Here is a 17,093-nt window from a genome sequence, read left to right as displayed (position 1 = left end):
TTCTGACTCTCCCTTCCCAGAGGCCATCCAGTTTTCTACCTCACTGAGTGCTCCAGGTGACCAAGGCTAAGAGTCAGAATGGGGAAAATTGCAACGGGACAATGTAAGAGAAAATAAAATGGGGTAAAAGGTCACCATTGGAGAGTTCTCCAGGACACTTAAAGATCATAATTTGGAAACACATCTGGACGTACAATGGGACTGAGAATTACTTCCTTGCTAGGACACATTATTTCTATTTTTATCTGTGTAATCGACTTGGTGTATGAAGTGGAAGCAAATCACTCTTCTCTGCCTGTTTCCCCACATAAGAAGACAAAGATAATTTCCACCAAATGTTGGAAAGGCTATACTGGATTAATTATTGCCTCAAATTTTGGCATGAGGATATTGGCTAAAACTCAGTTTTTGATCCATTCACAACAGTATGCTTTGGGGATGCTGCCCTTCCTAAATTTTCTCTCATCTTGCCAGCTGAAAGAGTTGGTCTTCTTGTGAGATGCCAGTCTGTATTTATTTAGCAAGTAATATGAATTATGTACCTGATAATGGTTCCCTTTTTCCTTTGGCTGTGTACAAAGTGCTGAGTCAAACTGCTAAGTGCTTGGAAGCATGTAGAATTTTCAAGGCATGTCTTTTATGTCCTAACCTCGCCATGGCCATGCGCTTTCTATTCTATTTTCTTTTTCTTTTTTTTTTTTTTTTAAAGATTTTATTTATTTATTCATGAGAGACAGAGAGAGAGAGGCAGAGGGAGAAGCAGGCTCCCAAGGAGCAGAGAGCCCGATGCGGGACTCGATCCCAGGACCCTGGGATCATGACCTGAGCCGAAGGCAGACGCTCAACCATCTGAGCCACCCAGGTGCCCTCTATTCTATTTTCTTTGCCTCCCCCCCTCATTTATATTTAGTGGATTGTATCTTGCTGAATTGTATGTATCTTTGTAAGCCACCCACAGTCCTTCCTGGAACAACACAGACAAATAGATACGGACTCAAATGTTTTTATCGTAGACTTGATTCTTCACTTTTAGTGCAGTACATTGAGTTACTGACAAGCATCATTGTCCCATTACTTTCTTAATGAACTAATGTAGCAGAGGCCTTTTTAAGGCAAAAGTTAAATATTAAGTTCCAGGGTTCCTAGCTGAGAGAAGTTGTAATTTTATTTTATTTTTTTAAGATTTTATTTATTTATTCAACAGAGAGACACAGCAAGAGAGGGAACACAGGAGGGGGGGGGTGGGAGAGGGAGAAGCAGGCTTCCTGCTGAGCAGAGTCTGACGCGGGGTTTGACCCCAGGGTCCTGGGATCAGGACCCAAGCCGAAGGAAGACGCCCAACGACTGAGCCACCCAGGAGCCCCAGAAGTTGTAATTTTAGTACTGGTTGATCAAGAAATATATTTTGAGTGGTTGCCAGGGGCAGGGGGTAGGAAGCAAGTGAAATGGATGAAGGGGGTCAAAGGTACAAACTTCCATGTGTGGCATGGTGATGATAGTTAATAATACTGAACTGTATATTTGAAAGTTGATAAGAAAGTAGATCTTAAAAGTTCTCATCACAAGAAATAAAATTTGTGGGGTGCCTGATGGCGCAGGCGGTTAAGTGTCCAACTCTTGATTTTTGGCTCAGGTCATGATCTCAGGGTTGTGAGATTGAGCACCTCATTGGGCTCTACACTCAACCGGGAGTCTGCTTGAGATTCTCTCCAGCTCCCTCTGCCCCTCCCCCTGCTTACGTGTGTTCTCTCTCTAAAATAAGTAAATAAAATCTTTAAAAAAAAAAGAAAAGAAAAATTTTGTAACTATGTGAGGTGATGGATGTTAACTAAACTTACTGTGGTGATCATTTCATAGTATATACAAATACCAAAACATTATGTTGTACACCTAAAACAAATACAATGTTATATGTCCATTATGTCTCAATACAAAAATATACAAATGACCAAAAAAATCAGATACACATTTCAACAATAATTGAGTCATCAGAAATGATAGTGAGTGACCAGGAAGTTGTGCTTGCTGAAATGAAAAGTATCAGATGTGAGGCAGTCCTGATGTTTTAATACTGGCTTGTTATACACATTCCTATCCATTACACTTAATTATATTTTGGCTTTTGCTTTTGTAAAATATAGACACAGTATACAGTAGAGATGAAAGAAAGGAAATCATTTGAGTAAGTAGATTAATACAAATAAATACAATTTAATACAAATTAATCAATATAGATTAATACCAATAAATCCACGATGGTCAGGGCTGAAAAAAAAAAGAAAAAAACATACACTGAAAATCTACTTGATTTTGCTAAAGTTTTAAAATGAGTTTTTATTTTATTAATACCTAATACAGAAATAAAATTAATGAATTTATAATTTATCAATTATATCTTAATAATCATAACCAATCCATATACATTTGGAAAAATAGTTGCATATACACACGGTGAGAACAAGGTCTTCATTGGGTAATCATTGGGTAATAATGTCTGTTGAGCATATTGAGTAGAAGACCCCATGAAGGACTTCATAGTGCCCCAGAGGCTGATCATTCCTGCTAGGAATCTGGCTTTCAACCTGTACTCTGTTTTCAAGGCATATTTGGTTAGGTGCTAGTGCCCCCAGGTATGCACTAGAGCGTTTCCTTTTCATGAAAAATGGAAAACAATTGGCTCAATCTCAACCTTTACTGATAGAGTTTCCCTTCTACCTTGCCAGACATGCATCAAAATCACTTCATTAAATTTGAATGATGTTTAAATCAGTACATATTTGTACTGAGATTTTAAACTTGTTAAATGCTCTGATAAAATACTTTCTTTTTGTCAACTGTATATAATTTAACACTATTCCTATTAAAGAATAGATCTAAGAAGGCGAGGATCTCATTTTGTAAAAAGGAAACTGTAGGGAAGTGAATGGCTTCACTGAGGTCATGTTTCAAGGGAGAGGCTGACTTGAGACTAGACCTTTATTTCTTAAAATGAATTCTGTTGCTTTTTCCTTTATCTTATGTTGACTAAGGGCTGTCTCTTTTTTAAAAAAAAATTTTTTTAAGTAAGCAAGTTCCCAGTGACCCCTTCATCTCTCATCCCCCACCCAATGAAATATCAGTCCTGTGTACAGACAGACCTGTGTCTCTCTATTCTTCAACATCTATGCCTCCCACTGGGGTCTTGAAATCCCTCTACCCTGTACATACATTAAGAAATCAAGATTATTCACTCCAGACAGCAGCTTTTCTGCTATGCTAGATTAGCTCTTTCATGAACAAAAACTGGCACATCTGATCTTTAGGATTTTTGTAGTTGTTTAATGGAATTTATTGAAAGCAACTCAGCAAAGCAGCGTTTCTAAGGGTAACCAGGCCCCAGGAAAAGCCCGTGCTTAAACCCCAACATTAAATAGCATTCCCTGAAAGGCCCTCTGAATGAGGTCTGAATGGTCTCCCCTGCAGACACTTCCCAGGCCTGGGGGAGAGCTGGAGGGATCCATTTTGTTTATCTCCTCGTGGATTTTTTCCTTAGCCCCTGACAAGGGTTAATTCTAAATGATAAATCCAACCTGCTTCCTGCGGATCCCTGAGGAAATTTTGAGAGAGAATGCAAATTGTTTTGTGAACTGAAAACCAAGTAGCTCATGTTTGGCTAAAGATGAAAGAAAAAGAAAAAAGAAAAGAAAAACTCATGAGGAGAAACAAAATGGAACACTGGTACTCTTTCTTCCCTATGGGCAGTACAGGGTATGGGAGGACAGGGGGAGGGGGTGGGAGTGTAAAGGAGGCAGCTGAGTTTATTTTTAACACAAGTTAAAGGCATACTCTGTGTTCTTTCCTTTTAAAAATAGACATTTAACCTCTTGAAGCATTTTGACTCTATTCTCCCTGTGGGGTAATACCCCTTTTGTGGCTGGCAACTCCCACTGGATCTTTTCCCATTACAGGCTTACAGGCCAAGTAGTTAGCAGGATGGAAAAACCCCAGAATATTTCTTCGGAGAGCTCTCCATCAGCATATGCACATAGCTCCTGTGTGCAGAAAGGCTTATAAACCCTGGCTGCTTACATGGACCTTGAGCTTTACTGCATCTTTCAAAACTTGGTGGCTAGGAAAAAAATGTCCTCTTTTTAAAATAGTCTGAGTTAGTAAAATAATGGACATAGTCTTCTTGAAGTCCATTCTAATGAAAGACACAACACAACACACACAGACACCCCCCCCCCCATAAAATTAGATCTGTATGAGTAGATAGGCTAATAGCTAATCTCTGACACTGATTGTGGGCTTACAATTTGGCAGGCACTGTTTCATATGCATTTAAAACTTTGAACAATGCTCTCAATTTTACCGTTCCATTTTACAGATGAAGAAACTTAGGCTCAGGACTATTCAGTAACTTAGGAAGATTATAAAGTCAGTGAGCGGTTTGGGGAAAGGAATTCAAATTCAGGCAGTCAGGCAGATCGAGTCCACTGCTACCCCATATGGTAACTCCATAATTAGAAGAGGAGCCCCCGCTTCCATTGGTTGAAAAGTTATCAAATACTGATTTTGTTAGAATAAGACATTTTATTACCACTTGCAAGACAGTTGTCATAGTAAAAATGCAAATCTACAGTGTTGACAACATGAAGGATGCCCACTTGTATTTGAAACCCTTGTGCTATGCACAACCTGCACAGATGTACATGGTGGCCCCACATACACACAAACACACAAACCTCATAAACTGCAGGCATGGTAGTTTATAAAGAAAGAAATAAACTTTTAATTTAAAAGGAGAGGGACTAGTCTTTCGGAGGTAAATAGACTGATTTGATGTTAGTAACAGCTCTTCTACATGCCTCAGTCTAGAATGAGTACAAATCATATGAGAAACTCTGAAATGTGTTGCATTTGTACACAGTACAAAAGTGCTCTACTCCCATGTCCCCTTTCTTCTCCTCCAAGGAATAAACATTGAATTCACATTGAAATAGGTGGTCTCTATATATGAATATGCGTATGAGTGTGTTAAGGTGGGGGGGCGGAGCAGAGAAATACAACAGTTCACAAACCTAGGGAAATTAAAATTTTATTATGGAAATTTTCAAAAATATACTGAAGTAGACCAAAAAAGCATAATGAACCCCACTTACTCCCATGAACCTAATACCCAGCTGCAATAATTATCAACTAATGGCCAGTCTTGCTTCATCTAGGTTTCTATTTACTCCTTTTTGAAGCAAATTCTAGATATCGTATCATTTTATCATCATATTATTCTCAAATATTATCAAAATATTTCAGTACCTTTCTCTACCAGAGTTTTTTTTGTGTGATTTTAAAAAATAACCACAATACCATTATTACATCTAAACAGAAAATAGCAAAAAGTCCATGATATCATTAAATACTCAAATGATGTTCAAAATTTCAGTTGCCTTCCAAATTTACAAATTCTCTTTTGTTTTTGTTTGTTGTTTTTACCTTGTGTTTGTTTGAAATGAGAATCAACTAAGTTCAAATGTCACATTGGCTGTCAGGTCTCTTAAGTAAGTCTCTTTGAATCTACAAGCTCTCCCTTCATCTCTTTTTTCCATAGTTTGCATCTTGCTGACATGCTGATATGGCCACACTCCTGGCTGGCGGTGTGGAAGAAACATTATGTGGTTTAACACATTTCTCTGTAGCAGAATCCTTTCTGAGAGCAGGCCAGGCATCTATATGTTTTTTTTCTTTTTTTTTTTTTAGAGAGAGAGAGTTCATGAGTTGGTGGGGGGCGAGAGGTGGCTCAGAAGGAGAGAAAATCTTAAGTAGGCTTCCTGCCCAGTGCAGAGCCCAACATTGGTCTTGATCTCATGACCATGAGATCATGCCCTGAGCTGAAATCAAGAGTCAGATGTTTAACCGACTGAGCCACCCAGGTGCCCCCATCTGTATGTGCTTTTAAGGTGCTTGGGTGAACTTGAACGACAGTGAGGCTTGGAAAGCACTAGAAAAGCTCAGGGTCTGCTCCCGGATTTTGTAACGTCTTGGTTGAAGAAACAAAACTCTAAGGAACTTTCATATGTCCACCATCTGTTAACAGGTAAAGATGCTGGCTTGCGTGTTGAGGGCATGCAGAATTCCCTGGGTAATTTAGGGTCCTCCAGGAGAACAGTTTCTCAGCCAGGTTTGAGAGAGGACAACAGATGTGAATCGGTGGCATAGGAAAAAAGAGAACCTCCCAGCTGGGGGGATTTGGTCTCAGTTGGGACCACATGGGAACCGGTTACCAGCAGGTGAATCGCAATTAGCAGACAAAGCCTCTATTTTGAGGGCTTGAATAAGATGGTGCTTGACTTAAGTGGAGTTTTAGTAGCTGGTTACACCAGATGTTCTGTGCATACTGGACTGATGTTAAATTTACATGTCTACAATGGATTGTGAAATGAACACACTTGATTTCGTTTTAAGTTTTGTTTTTGTTTTTAAGATTCTAGCTTTGCTGAAGAAATCAAATGAAGGTCGATAGGTCCACTGGTCGGTAGGTTTACAGCCCCCTTCCCCACAATGATCTAGTGCACCAGTCGTGTCAGTGGTAAAAGGTGGCCTCGCCTTGTGTGGAAGAAACAGCAATGTTGTTTGTCCTAAACTGCTCTGCTTCTTGGGCCATTAGCCAGGGCTTTCCTTCTCCTGTGCCTCCTGAAGCCTCGAGATGATTAAAAATAATAACAGAGCATTACATTTCTTGGGAAGGTTTGGGTTTTGAACCCCTTTCCCACATCCACATTGGTCATAAGCACCTGCTCCAGCCCTCTGATGTCCTCATTGCCCGAAACAGTGGCCAGGAGGGGTGGTCACATGGCGCTTGCTGACGGGGAGCCTGGGGTTAAGGTCTGCCCTGCAACCTCCCTGGCTAGCTGGGTGACCTTGGGTAGGTCACTTGATTCTCGGAGTGCTGACATCTTCACTTGTAAAATAGAGATTGTATCACCTCCTCTGCCTACCACATGAGGATGTTATAAGGATCGAATTAAAAGAGTTAATGTAGGTGAAAGTCATTCATTAAACTATAAAGCATTACACAAGTGCCCTTGCTGCTTGCCACTTGATGACTCCACCCACATTTACTCACTCCTGGCTGGCTGTGTGGAAGGAATTACACAGATTTTAGAGTCAAATAAGGCTCCATTGCTTTTCAGCTTTTGTGCAAGTCATGCACTGAGTCTTGGTTTCCTCATAAATAAAATGCAGCTATTTTTATCTGGCATTTATTTATTTACATCTTTACACCTTGATTCGGTGTTGTTAGAGGACTAAAGTTTAGATAACATATGTAGAGCACCTAACATAGATTTGGCCCCCAGTAGGTTCTCAATAAATGGCAATTATTTTTCATTCCCTGTTCATGGCAATTGTACTGTGGTATGACCCAGCTGTCATGCCTTCTTTACAAAGGAAGATCTCTTCCTCCACATTGCTGAGGACAGGACTGTCTACTAGCTCCCCCATCCTTGTTCACAAGGATACTTGCTTATGGCTCAGATATGCTTTAAATTCTCTTTGTAAGTTGGTAGACTAAGAAATCACATAATGAAGTTTTGCTCCTGTATTACTTGGGAATAAAGATTCCTCCACAGCATGTGTGAAAAAACCCCAAATGTTTGGTTGACTGCAAAAGTAACATGAGTCAGTAATGTGATGGAGTGAGCAGATCAGTGTATTTTAGGAAGCACAAATGGAGGGGTCCCGTCCTACTGGACTCATCCTACTTGTGTAGGTCAAACCACACCTGCAGTAAAGGATTCAGTTTAGGATGCTGGTACACTGGGTTGGATCACTAGAAGGAGAGGGCTGGCAAAGAGCTTGTGATCCAGGATACTTGAGTAACTGTTAGAAAAATTGAGGATACTTAAGCTGCAGGAGATACATTTCAGGAGAGATATGTTATTGTCTTCTGTTCTTTGAATGGACTGAGCACTTAGAGAAAATAGACCACCACCATTTTGCATTTATGCAAGAGTATGAATTTCTAAGGAATATGTACAAGCATGCATTTGAGGTTATGCAATTTCACAGGGAGGAATTAGGGGCAGTAGACAGAAGTTGTAGGGAAATAGTTCTAGTGGTCTTTCTATTTCTATTCCTACTTCAGACTCTGGGCTATTGTAAGAATTGGCCATTATAGCCCATTTAAAACTGGGCTTCCTTATGGCCAGTCTCACCATAGCATTACATTCAAAAGATATCCAAAACAATATTGAAATTGGAATTGAAAAGCAACATAACCACAAATATGCTGGAAATTAAAACAGGTAACAAGGGACAATCATGTACAGCTTTATGTCAACTAATTTGAAATATGCAAAACGGTCAATTTTCTAGGAAAGTGTGAACAATTAAAACTGACTCAAGAGGAAATAAATGACCTAAATCCTATGACCTTGAAAGTCATTAAATCAGTGGTTAAATCTACCCACATTATGAATTAAGATATAGTTAGTTTCTTACAGGCAAATCTTACCAAATTTACAAGAACATATAGTTCCAATCTTCTATGAACTATTCTAGAGAAATAGAGTATGAAAAGAAAGAAAACCCCCAAACTCACTTTATTAGACTGGCACAAACTTGAATCCAAAATAAGACAAGGATAGTAGGGAAAATTGTAAGCCTAACTTACTTACAAATACAAAGATATAAATTCTGATAAAATTCAGCAAAGTCACTGACTTAACAAAAATAATAATACACTACTGGGTTTATCCCAGGAAAGCAAGGATGTTTTAGTCTTAGAAAAAAAATCTATCAATATAATTTGCTACATTAACAAATTGAAAAGAGAAAGAGCAAGAGAAAAAGCACATACTTATCTTAATAGAGGCAGAAAAATAATTTGTTAAAATGTAATACTCTTTCAATTTAAAAAAACAGGAAATACAAATAAGAAGGAATTTTATTTTGTACACATTTATTTCACAAAACTTGAATTATTCTGAATATTGGACACTATTTGATCTAGCAAATGTTAAGTTGTCCATTTTAGGGAACAATTTGCGAATGGAATCTCTTCCCAAATTCTCCTTGGTGAAGACAAGAACCTACCCTTTCACTGTTACCTAAGCCTGACATTTTTTTTTTTTTTAAGATTTTATTTATTTATTTGACAGAGACAGAGACAGCGAGAGCAGGAACACAAGCAGGGGTAGTGAGAGAGGGAGAAGCAGGCTCCCCGCTGAGCCGGGAGCCCGACGTGGGACTCGATCCCAGGACCCTGGGATCATGACCTGAGCCAAAGGCAGTTGCTTAACCAACTGAGCCACCCAGGCACCCCAGCCTGACATTTTTTAAAAAGTTATTTATTTAGGCAGCTTTATTGAGGTATACATAATCAATATACTAAAAAGCTGCACATATTTAATGTGTATAATTTGATTAGTTTGGACATAAACATTCATTTCTGATATCCCCCACAATCATGGTAATATACATATCCATCACCTCCAAGTTTCTTTGAGTCCCTTTGCTTTTTGGAGGGAGTGTGGAGGGTAAAGAAAACAACATGAGATCTTCCCATTTAGCAAACTTTTAAGTGCACAAACCATATTGTTAACTATAAATACTATGTTGCATAGCAGATCTCTAGAACTTAAACATTTTGTCTAACTGTAATGTTATGCTCATTGAACATCTCCTAATTTCCCATTTCCCCTGGCAACCACCATTCTAACCACACTTTTATATAAGTGAAATCATGGGAGTATTTGTCCTGCTGTGACTGACTTCTTCACCTAGCATAATATCTTCCAGGTCCATTTATGTTGTTGCAAAGATTAGGATTTACTTCTTCTTTAAGGCTGAATAATATTCCACTGTATGTATAGACCACATTTTATTTATCCATCCTCTATCAATGGACATTTGGATTGTTCCATATGTTGGCTGTTGTGAATAATGTATAATGAGCATGGAAGTACAGATATGTCTTAAAGATCCTGATTTCATTTCTTCTATATATATATCCAGGAGTGAGATGGCTGGATCATATGGTAGTTCCATTTTTAATTTTTTAAGGAACTTCCATAGTGTTTTCTATAGTGTTACACCACTTCACATTTCCACTAACAGTGTACAATGATTCCAATTTCTCTACATCCTTGCCAACACTTGTTACCTTTGCTTTTTTGATAATAGCCATCCTAACAGGTGTGAGATGATATCTCATTATGGTTTTTATTTGCATTTCCCTCATGATTAGTGATGTTGAGCACCTTTTCATATACCTGCTAGCCATTTGTATTTCTTCTTTGGAGAAATGTCTGTTGAAGTCTTTGACCGTTTTTTAATTGGGTTATTTGGGGATTTTTATTTTCTATGAATTGTAGGGGGAATTATCTTTTTTTTTTTTTTAAAGATTTTATTTATTTATTTGAGAGAGAATGAGATAGAGAGAGCATGAGAGGGGGGAGGGTCAGAGGGAGAAGCAGACTCCCTGCTGAGCAAGGAGCCCGATGCGGCACTCGATCCTGGGACTCCAGGATCATGACCTGAGCCGAAGGCAGTCGCTTAACCAACTGAGCCACCCAGGCGCCCAGGGAGAATTATCTTTTTAAAAAAAATTTTATTTATTTATTTTGGAGAGAGAGAGTGCATGTGAGCAGGGGGAGGGGCAGAGGGAGAGGGAGAGGGAAAGGGAGAGAATCCCAAGCAGACTCTGTGCTGAGCATGGAGCCCAACATGGGGCTCAATCTCATGAGCCTGAGATCATGACCTGAGCTGAAACCGAGAGATGAATGCTTAACCATTTGAGCCACCCAGGTACCCCTGTAGGGGGAATTATCTTAATTGAACAAATATACCTATCAGAAACTTGTAGCAAACATTATATTTAGTGGTGAAACTTTAGAATTATTCCCTTTAATATCAAGATAGGAAAAGATGCCAATAGTGATTTCCATCCAGTCACTATTTGAAGGTCCCAGTCAGGGCAATAAGAGAGGAAAAGAAAAGCCATGAGGATTGGAAAAAAAAAAAAAAAAAAAAAAAACAACAAAAACAACAACAACAACAACAAAGTATCACTACTCATAGGAATAGTATTGCATTTATAGAAGCTAAGAGAAAATACAAACAATTAGAACAAATATAAGGTACCAGCTAGTGACTAGATACAGGATTAGTATAAAAATAATTTGCATTCTGGGTGTTATGCACAAACAATGAATCATGGGACACTACATCAAAAACTAATAATGTAATGTATGGTGATTAACATAACAATAAAAAATAAAAATAATAATTTGCATTGCCATACATCAATAAATAATTTTTTAAAAACTAAATATTACAAAAAATGCTAGTTCTCCCCAAATTAATAAATTCAAAACAATCCCAGGTGATTTTTTTTTTTTTTTTTGGTATACTTGACAAGATGATTCAAAAAGTCATATGAAAGAGCAAAGGAGAAAGAAGTTTGAAGAAGAGTAAAATGGGAAGGCTCACTCTACCATATTCAGTGTGTCAGTCAGGGTTCAGTCAAGAGAGCAAAGCTGCAGTGAGTGTAATGACATAAGTGGCTCATTCTAGGAAGTGGACCTTACAACTATGGGAGGAGTTGGCAAAATGAAGGTCTGGAAGGAAAAGCTGGAGGATCAAAGAAGAATCTTCATCCAGTCCTCTAGGAGCACTGGTGTGGGTAGACAAGTCAGAGATTACAGGGAAATCTAAGAAGCCAAGCACACCCAGCTACCGAGGTTGTACTGCAGAGGGGAGCACCTGGAGAGGTCTATGCAAAACTATTGCTTCTGTGCAGCCACCTCATCTATGGATCTCAGCCAAGTGTCTGGTAGGGGACCTTGAGCTGCAGGACCAGCAGTTGGAGCTATACGACCAGCAGCTGGGAAGAAAAGCTGAATGCAAAGCAGAAGAGAGCAAGGGCCAGCTGGAATCCTTCTGTTACTTCCATGTCTGTATGTCAGTCAGTCCATCTAATTGTGAAGACCTTCACAAAGTAAGAGCCTCCCTTCACTTCCACATCCCAAGGTCTCACACAAATTCTTCTTGGCCAACTTGAACTTGGAACCATACAGGGAAAGGAATTAGCTCAACAAAGATGGCAATGGCGAGATTAATATTAAAGCTATTGTAAGGAATTACAATATTATTATTGTACTATTATGTGTTATTGTATTTGTTGCAGGCAAAATTAATAATAATAATAGAGTAATGGAGTAAAACAGAGAGGCTAAAACCAGACCTGAACATATATAGAAAGACAAGAAGTGGCACTGAAAATTTGGTTAATGATACCAAAACATTTGTTTTCACATGTGGAAAAGTGGTCAGAGTAAAAAAAAAATCCTTTCTTAACACTAATCACAAAATTAAATTCCAGGTGGATCAAATCCTAAAATTCTAAATGTGAAGAGCAAACTTTAAAAACTTTCAGAAAAGAAAATATTTGAGAATATTTTTATGACCAAAATGAGGAAAAAAATTAAACAAGAAAAAAAATGGGATGATACATTTGACTAGATTCTGATTAAAAACTTCATGACAATTGGTTTGACAATTTTATTGCTAGGATCTTGGATCTTGGACTAACTGATATCCTCCCCAACCCTCACCCCCATTTTTGGCCAAAATTGGAGTATTGCATGGACAAGAAGTGGGGACTAGAAGTTTTTCTCTAATAAAACTTGGATTATTGAAAAAAAATAAAACCAAAAAATCTTCTTGACAAAGTATGTCATAAAAACTGAGATGACAAACTACTGGCCAAAAGAAGATATTTGGAACATATAAATACAATGATTATTATTCAGGAAATTTAAAGAATACCTACAAATCAATATGAAAAGGGTAAAGAAAGGAATAAGAAGTTTACAGAAAACAATTCTTGAATGGCCAACTCAAAATTCTGAAACAGGGATGACATTTTTTGAGCACTAACCGTACATTGTTCCAGATGCTTTCCATGTGTTAACACACTTAAACCTTGCAATAAATGCATGAAGTTGGTACTACTAGCTCTTTTCTCTTCCAGAAAGGGAAAGTAGGCCCAAGCTCATACAACTAGTAAGTGATAGAGCCAGAATTTGGACACCAAAAGAGTGTTGCTCAAAAATCTGGCTCTTATCCAGTGTGCTATCTTACCAACTTTAAAAAAATGTAGACATCTGACGATATATATTGTTGACAAGAATGGGGCAAAATGGAAATGACTGTTCACTGCTTGTGGAAGTATAAATTGATACAACCACTTTGTTGGAAAGCAATTTGACTTTACAAATAAAGTTGAAGATGCATGTTACTCTAGAAGCAGCAATTCCTCATCTAGGTCAATAGCCTAAAGTCTCACATATGTAAACAAGGAAAATGTACAAGAATGTTCATTATAGCGTTGTAATGCTATAATGCTGCGAAAATACAGTGTGGAATATTCATACAATGGGATGAAATAATCTAGATAAATCTCTATGATGTAATGTTAATGAGGAAAAAAGTTAGAAAAGGATGTATACAAAGTATGATGCCATTCATATAATAATAAAGTTTAAAAGTATGAAAACACATGATGTACATATGTAGTAAAATCATAAAACATGGAAAAAATGAAACTTGGAATTCAGGAAAATGGGTGCCATTGTGAAGGGAAGTGAAAGAATGGGATGAGGGTTGGTGCAGGAAGCATCAGTTGTATCCAGAATATTGTTTTTTTTTTTTTAAAAAAGAGAAAATATGGCAAAATATTGTGATATGAAACAACTGGGTAGTGAATATATTCTATTATTTTCTATACTTTCAGACTTCAATGACCTGACATACTCATGTTTCTTACCTCACCTTTCACTCTATCCCCCTTCCATGCTGCTGCCTCAATCAGTCTCCTACCCTTCATTGATCAAGCTGTGTTTCTCCATTCCACACTTTTATCCATGCTTTCCCTCCCCCAGGAATTCCCTTCTCTCCTTAAAGAAAAACACACAAAAAAGAACAAACAAACAAACAAAAAACCCCTGTTCATCTTTCATGGCTTGAAATGTTTTATTTAGAAAAATACTTGAAAGTATACCAATATTCATAGCAGCATTATTCATAGTATCCAAATGGTGGAGGTAACCCAAGTGTCCATGAATAAATGGATGAGTAGATAAAGAAAGTGATAGATACATATAATAGAATATTATTCAGCTTTATTTTTTAAAAAAATTTTAAAATTATTAACATATAATGTATTATTTGTTTCAGGGATACAGGTCTGTGATTTATCAGTCTTACACAATACACAGCACTCACCACAACACATACCCTCCCCAATGTCCATCACCCAGCCATGCCATCTCCCTACCCCCCTCCCCTCCAGCAACTCTCAGTTTCTTTCTGAGATTAAGAGTCTCTTATGGTTTGTCTCCCTCTCTGGTTTCCTCTTGTTTCCTTTCTTCCTCTCTTCTTCTCTTCCCCTATGATCCTCTGCTTTGTTTCTCAAATACCACATATCAGCGAGATCATATGGTAATTGTCTTTCTCTGACTGACTTATTTCGGTTAGCATAATGCCCTCTAGTTCCATCCATGTCGTTGTAAATGTCAAGATTTCATTTTTTGAGGGCTGCATAATATTCCATATATATATACACCACATCTTCTTTACCCATTCATCTGTTGGTGGACATCTGGGCTCTTTCCATAGTTTGGCTATTGTGGACATTGCTGTTATGAACACTGGGGTGTAGATGCCCCTTCAGATCACTACGTTTGTGTCTTTGGGGTAAATACCCAATAGTGCAATTGCTGGGTTGTAGGGTAGCTCTATTTTCAACTTTTTGAGGAACCTCCATACTGTTTTCCAGAGTAGCTGCACCAGCTTGCATTCTCCATTATTCAGCTTTAAAAAGGAAGGAAATTCTGACACACTCTATAACATGGATAAACCTTGGAGCACCTGGGTGGCTCAGCTGGTTGAGCATCTGCCTCATGGTTTCGGCTCAGGTCATGATCTCAGGGTTGTGAGATGGAGCCACGTGTTGGGCTCCACACTCAGTGAGGAGTCTGCTGGAGGTTCTCTCTCCCTCTCCCTCTGCTTCTTCTCTTTATCTATTAAAAACAAATAAATCTTAAAAAAAAAAAGATGGCTGCAACTTGAAGACATTATGCTAAGTGAAGTAAGCCAGTCATAAAAGGCCAAATATTGTATGATTTGACCCATAAGGTACCTAGAGTCATTGGATTCATAGAGACAGAAAGTAGAATAGTGATTGCCAGGGGCTCGGGGAGTGGGGTTTAATGGGGACAGAGATTCAGCTTTTGCAAGATGAAAATCATTCTGGAGGTGGATGGTGCTAATGGTTGCACAACAATGTGAACGTACTTAATGTCTGAACTGTACACTAAAAAATGGTTAAAACTGTGTTCTGTATACTTTACTACCATAAAAAATACAAAAGAGAAACACCTGAAAGGCAACATATGATATTGTTAGAAATTATTTGAATTCCCCTAAGAGGGAATTCTTTCTCTCTCTCTACTTCTCTCTCTCTCTCATCCTTCTCAGCCTCATCACTCCCCAGATAGATGCCTTCTAGCCTTCAGCCTGATGCCTCCCTCAGCTCCTCTTACTCTGTGGATGTGTTCTGTTTTCCCAGCAATATCTCCACTTTTCCTCTAAGGAAAACCCCATCTTGCTTTCCTGGCTTCTCCAACTCTACTACCTTCCATCACCCCAGTGACCACAGTAGACCCCATGGTGCTTCTCCTCCCCTCCAGACCAGACCCTGCACTCTGAGCCCGTCTCAGACTCTATTTCCAGCTTCTCCATCAATTTTCATCCCCCACTCAAGCTTTGAGTCTATTTTCAGAGTTGTGACCTAACTTCCTGTCTGGTTTCTTCCTGGGTCTGGTGGTTTGAATTTGGTATCTTGACCCTGTTCTGAATTGTTGGATTAACTCAGCTATTCTGCTTTGCTAGGAGAGCTGAGTCTTCAATTCCTGCCAGGGAACTGCGATGTGATTCCATTTCATGGTTTATCAAATCTGGACTTGCTTGTTATCATGAAATCACTTCAAGCCTTTAGGGTGACCTATTTAAATGCCAATAAATATTTCTCTATTTGCACGTATATGCATAGAAAATGGCCCAAACTGGTAATAGACGTTACCAAGGAGAAAGACATTCACTGGGGTCCATGACAGGGACTGAGGGAGCAGAGAGGGAAAAATTCACTTTTCAATTCTCATCTTTTTGAATCTCTCTCTCTCTCTTTTTTTTTTTTTAGTAGGCTTCATGCCCAACATGGAGCCCAATGCTGGGCTTGAACTCATGACCCTGAGATCAAGACTTGAGCTGAGATGAAGAGTCAGACACTTAAGTGACTGAGCCACCCAGGCGCCTCTCACCTTCTCAAATCTTTTATAGTAAACATGTATCATTTTTACAATAATAAACATTTGCAATGAAACGCTGTGTTCTAACTGGTATAATAAGTTCTCAGTATTTGATCCTGAGATTCTCTCTTCTGGAGGCAGTTGGAAGATAGATGTGCTGCTAAGTATAACTTCAGCTTCTAGGAGAAATCATTATAAGGAGATGCAATTTCAAATCCAGTAGGAGAGTGGCAAGAGCAGGGTATGGCTATGGACCCTTTTCCTAATTTGAAAAGGACATTTGTGAAGGAGTCACTGGTGTGAGTGTAGAGATGAATTATGGGGCTGTCATTCTTGTCCGGCAGCTGCTTCTGACTCTGAAAGCAATTTAGGGGAGAGCCAAGTGGAATGGAGCCCTACCCTTTTAATTAGCCCCAGGAGCCAGGTAAGGTAAATATTTGTGGCCGAAACTGCATGAATCCATGGAAGTTGGGATTTCAGCCTAGAAGCATTATGCTGCCAAGTTGCTATGAGACCCAGACAGCTGGAGCTATGTGCTGCCTCAGAAAGTGCTTCTGGGTCTAAGAGGAGGAAGAGTAACAAACAGAGTGGTGGTATTAAGGTCTATGTGTTCATGAGGATGATGAGGGTATATCTATGCCTTATGCTAAGTCACAAATTGTACCTATTTTAATTTTATCTCAATATTGATTCCTGTTTTTAGAAAATCAGTACTCCAAATGTAGACATACTTAATTTACTGCA

At 38.6% G+C, this 17,093-nt stretch overlaps 1 long non-coding RNA gene across 1 annotated transcript in view; it reads left to right on the top strand.

Annotated features, from left to right (window-relative positions):
* The window catches only part of LOC115941625 (uncharacterized), a 170,839-nt gene extending 154,416 nt beyond the window's left edge, over nucleotides 1-16,423 (top strand). The window contains exon 4 of the long non-coding RNA XR_014145840.1: nucleotides 16,241-16,423. This is a non-coding gene — a long non-coding RNA (uncharacterized LOC115941625). The remainder of the gene's footprint in view (nucleotides 1-16,240) is intronic.
* The last annotated feature ends 670 nt before the right edge of the window (nucleotides 16,424-17,093 follow it).

The sequence above is a fragment of the Leptonychotes weddellii genome, chromosome 5 (genome assembly GCF_054177405.1).
Source record: "Leptonychotes weddellii isolate Sample4059 chromosome 5, ASM5417740v2, whole genome shotgun sequence".
Taxonomy (NCBI): domain Eukaryota; kingdom Metazoa; phylum Chordata; class Mammalia; order Carnivora; family Phocidae; genus Leptonychotes; species Leptonychotes weddellii.
This window is presented reverse-complemented; position numbering and strand designations above follow the sequence as displayed.